This window comes from Osmerus mordax (assembly GCF_038355195.1).
Source record: "Osmerus mordax isolate fOsmMor3 chromosome 7 unlocalized genomic scaffold, fOsmMor3.pri SUPER_7_unloc_1_5, whole genome shotgun sequence".
Classification (NCBI taxonomy): domain Eukaryota; kingdom Metazoa; phylum Chordata; class Actinopteri; order Osmeriformes; family Osmeridae; genus Osmerus; species Osmerus mordax.
In genome coordinates, this window is record NW_027120344.1 from 1 (window position 1) to 5,000 (window position 5,000).

Genomic DNA, 5,000 nt, shown 5'->3' on the forward strand with positions numbered 1-5,000 from the left:
GTATGTGTCTTACTCTAAAGCAGTGTATAAAACTATCCCCAGCCAAATCAGAGCTACGCAACGAAAACGGGAAGCGAAACAAAACTTTAAACGGAGCTACCGAATTGGAAATCATCAATCCTGGGAAAATAACAACTCACACGTGTGCCCCTTATTCTAACTTGAATTTAGAAACCGTCCTCAACAAAATCCCACGTTCGGGTGAATAACTGTGAATTTTAAGGCACATGCCTCTCTGGGCTGGGAGAGTGCATTCAAATAGGAGAAATTGGCTTCATTTAGAGGCATCTCCACTTAGGGACGTCGTAGCACCTTAACTCGGGTGGCGTTGGAAAGGTCTGGTCCAGGGGAACACGGGCGTGTCAAGTTTGCCACGCGCACGCGCATCCCCGCTAAACAGGGGCCAAAACAAAACTTTAAACGGAGCTACCGAATTGGAAACCATCAATCCTGGGAAAATAACAACTCACACGTGTGCCCCTTATGCTAACTTGAATTTAGAAACCGTCCTCAACAAAATCCCACGTTCGGGCGCAAAACTGCACGTTTGAGGCCACATTTTCAATGATGCTGGAAACTTACATTCAAAGCTGGGAAAATGTGCTCATCTACAGGCATCCCCACTTAGGGACGTCGTAGCACCTTGACTCGGGTGGCGTTGAAAGGTCTGGTCCAGGGGAACACGGGCGTGTCAAGTTTGCCACGCGCACGCGCATCCCCGCTAAACAGGGGCCAAAACAAAACTTTAAACGGAGCTACCGAATTGAAACCATCAATCCTGGGAAAATAACAACTCACACGTGTGCCCCTTATGCTAACTTGAATTTAGAAACCGTCCTCAACAAAATCCCACGTTCGGGCGCAAAACTGCACGTTTGAGGCCACATTTTCAATGATGCTGGAAACTTACATTCAAAGCTGGGAAAATGTGCTCATCTACAGGCATCCCCACTTAGGGACGTCGTAGCACCTTGACTCGGGTGGCGTTGGAAAGGTCTGGTCCAGGGGAACACGGGCGTGTCAAGGTTGCCACGCGCACGCGCATCCCCGCTAAACAGGAGCCCAAACAAAACTTTAAACGGGGGCTACGGAAAAGGGGAGAGCTTTTTCGGGACAAACACCACTCACGTCGGTGCCCCCTGTTCCAACTTGAATTTAGAAACCGTCCTCAACAAAATCCCACGTTCGGGTGAATAACTGTGAATTTTAAGGCACATGCCTCTCTGGCTGGGAGAGTGCATTCAAATAGGAGAAATTGGCTTCATTTAGAGGCATCCCCACTTGGGGACGTCGTAGCACCTTAACTCAGGTGGCGTTAGAAAGGTCTGGTCCAGGGGAACACGGCGTGTCATGTTTGCCACGCGCACGCGCATCCCCGCTGAACAGGAGCCCAAACAAAACTTTAAACGGGGCTACGGAAAAGGGGAGGGCTTTTTCGGGGACAACCACCACTCACCTCGGTTCCCCCCATCCCAACTTGAATTTAGAAACCGTCCCCAGCCAAATCCCACGTTCGGGGGCAAAACTGCTCGTTTGAGGCCACATTTTCAATGATACTGGAAACTTACATTCAAAGTTGGGAAAGGTGTTCATTTACAGGCATCTCCACTTAGGGACGTCGTAGCACCTTAACTCAGGCGGCGTTAGAAAGGTCTGGTCCAGGGGGAACACGGGCGTGTCAAGGTTGCCACGCGCACGCGCATCCCCGCTAAACAGGAGCCCAAACAAAACTTTAAACGGGGCTACGGAAAAGGGGAGAGCTTTTTCGGGGACAAACACCACTCACGTCGGTGCCCCCTGTTCCAACTTTGAATTTAGAAACCGTCCTCAACAAAATCCCACGTTCGGGTGAATAACTGTGAATTTTAAGGCACATGCCTCTCTGGGCTGGGAGAGTGCATTCAAATAGGAGAAATTGGCTTCATTTAGAGGCATCCCCACTTGGGGACGTCGTAGCACCTTAACTCAGGTGGCGTTAGAAAGGTCTGGTCCAGGGGAACACGGGCGTGTCATGTTTGCCACGCGCACGCGCATCCCCGCTGAACAGGAGCCCAAACAAAACTTTAAACGGGGCTACGGAAAAGGGGAGGGCTTTTTCGGGGACAACCACCACTCACCTCGGTTCCCCCCATCCCAACTTGAATTTAGAAACCGTCCCCAGCCAAATCCCACGTTCGGGGGCAAAACTGCTCGTTTGAGGCCACATTTTCAATGATACTGGAAACTTACATTCAAAGTTGGGGAAAAGGTGTTCATTTACAGCATCTCCACTTAGGGACGTCGTAGCACCTTAACTCAGGCGGCGTTAGAAAGGTCTGGTCCAGGGGAACACGGGCGTGTCAAGGTTGCCACGCGCACGCGCATCCCCGCTAAACAGGAGCCCAAACAAAACTTTAAACGGGGCTACGGAAAAGGGAGAGCTTTTTCGGGGGACAAACACCACTCACGTCGGTGCCCCCTGTTCCAACTTGAATTTAGAAACCGTCCTCAACAAATCCCACGTTCGGGTGAATAACTGTGAATTTTAAGGCACATGCCTCTCTGGGCTGGGAGAGTGCATTCAAATAGGAGAAATTGGCTTCATTTAGAGGCATCCCCACTTGGGGACGTCGTAGCACCTTAACTCAGGTGGCGTTAGAAAGGTCTGGTCCAGGGGAACACGGGCGTGTCATGTTTGCCACGCGCACGCGCATCCCCGTTGAACAGGAGCCCAAACAAAACTTTAAACGGGGCTACGGAAAAGGGGAGGGCTTTTTCGGGGACAACCACCACTCACCTCGGTGCCCCCCATCCCAACTTGAATTTAGAAACCGTCCCCAGCCAAATCCCACGTTCGGGGGCAAAACTGCACGTTTGAGGCCACATTTTCAATGATACTGGAAGACTTACATTCAAAGTTGGGAAAAGGTGTTCATTTACAGGCATCCCCACTTGGGGACGTCGTAGCACCTTAACTCAGGCGGCGTTAGAAAGGTCTGGTCCAGGGGAACACGGGCGTGTCAAGGTTGCCACGCGCACGCGCTTCCCCGCTGAACAGGAGCCCAAACAAAACTTTAAACGGGGCTACGGAAAAGGGGAGGGCTTTTTCGGGGACAACCACCACTCACCTCGGTGCCCCCCATCCCAACTTGAACTTAGAAACCGTCCCCAGCGAAATCCCACGTTCGGGCGAATAACTGTGAATTTTGCCCCTTTTCCTCTCAAGCTGGAAACGTGCAAAGTTGGGAAAAGGTGTTCATTTACAGGCATCTCCACTTAGGGACGTCGTAGCACCTTAACTCAGGCGGCGTTAGAAAGGTCTGGTCCAGGGGAACACGGGCGTGTCAAGGTTGCCACGCGCACGCGCATCCCCGCTGAACAGGAGCCCAAACAAAACTTTAAACGGGGCTACGGAAAAGGGGAGGGCTTTTTCGGGGACAACCACCACTCACCTCGGTGCCCCCCCATCCCAACTTGAATATAGAAACCGTCCCCAGCCAAATCCCACGTTCGGGGGCAAAACTGCTCGTTTGAGGCCACATTTTCAATGATACTGGAAACTTACATTCAAAGTTGGGAAAATGTGCTCATCTACAGGCATCCCCACTTGGGGACGTCGTAGCACCTTGACTCAGGCGGCGTTAGAAAGGTCTGGACCAGGGGAACACGGGGGTGTCAAGTTTGCCACGCGCACGCGCTTCCCCGCTGAACAGGAGCCCAAACAGAACTTTAAACGGGGCTACGGAAAAGGGGAGGGCTTTTTCGGGGACAACCACCACTCACCTCGGTGCCCCCCATCCCAACTTGAATATAGAAACCGTCCCCAGCCAAATCCCACGTTCGGGCGAATAACTGTGAATTTTAAGCCCCTTTTCCTCTCAAGCTGGAAACGTGCAAAGTTGGGAAAAGGTGTTCATTTAGAGGCATCTCCACTTAGGGACGTCGTAGCACCTTAACTCAGGCGGCGTTGGAAAGGTCTGGTCCAGGGGAACACGGGGGTGTCAAGGTTGCCACGCGCACGCGCTTCCCCGCTGAACAGGAGCCCAAACAAAACTTTAAACGGGGCTACGGAAAAGGGGAGGGCTTTTTCGGGGACAACCACCACTCACCTCGGTGCCCCCCGTCCCAACTTGAACTTAGAAACCGTCCCCAGCGAAATCCCACGTTCGGGCGAATAACTGTGAATTTTAAGCCCCTTTTTCTCTCAAGCTGGAAACGTGCAAAGTTGGGAAAAGGTGTTCATTTAGAGGCATCTCCACTTAGGGACGTCGTAGCACCTTAACTCAGGCGGCGTTGGAAAGGTCTGGTCCAGGGGAACACGGGGGTGTCAAGGTTGCCACGCGCACGCGCATCTCCGCGACGCTGCGAGCGAAACAAATTTTCAAACGCGCACACCGAAATGGGGACACTTTTTTCGGGGACAAACACCACTCACCTCGGTGCCCCCCATCCCAACTTGAATATAGAAACCGTCCCCAGCCAAATCCCACGTTCGGGCGAATAACTGTGAATTTTAAGCCCCTTTTCCTCTCAAGCTGGAAACGTGCAAAGTTGGGAAAAGGTGTTCATTTAGAGGCATCTCCACTTAGGGACGTCGTAGCACCTTAACTCAGGCGGCGTTGGAAAGGTCTGGTCCAGGGGAACACGGGGGTGTCAAGGTTGCCACGCGCACGCGCATCTCCGCGACGCTGCGAGCGAAACAAATTTTCAAACGCGCACACCGAAATGGGGACACTTTTTTCGGGGAAAATAACCACACACACCGCTGCCCCTTGCCCTCACTTGAAGAACAAAACCATCCCCAGCCAAATCACACGTTCGGGCGCCAAACGGTGCATTTGACACCCACAAAATACAAGTCAAACACACTCTCACACTGCAAAAGTTGGGAGCCCCCGGGGAACAACACTACTCTCTCGGCCTCCCCGGGGAACAGAGCCCCCAGGGCGGCCAGCACACCTCCGGGGAGGACCCCCCCTGCACCACCTGATCACCGTGGGGCCCTGTTCACCCACTCTTAA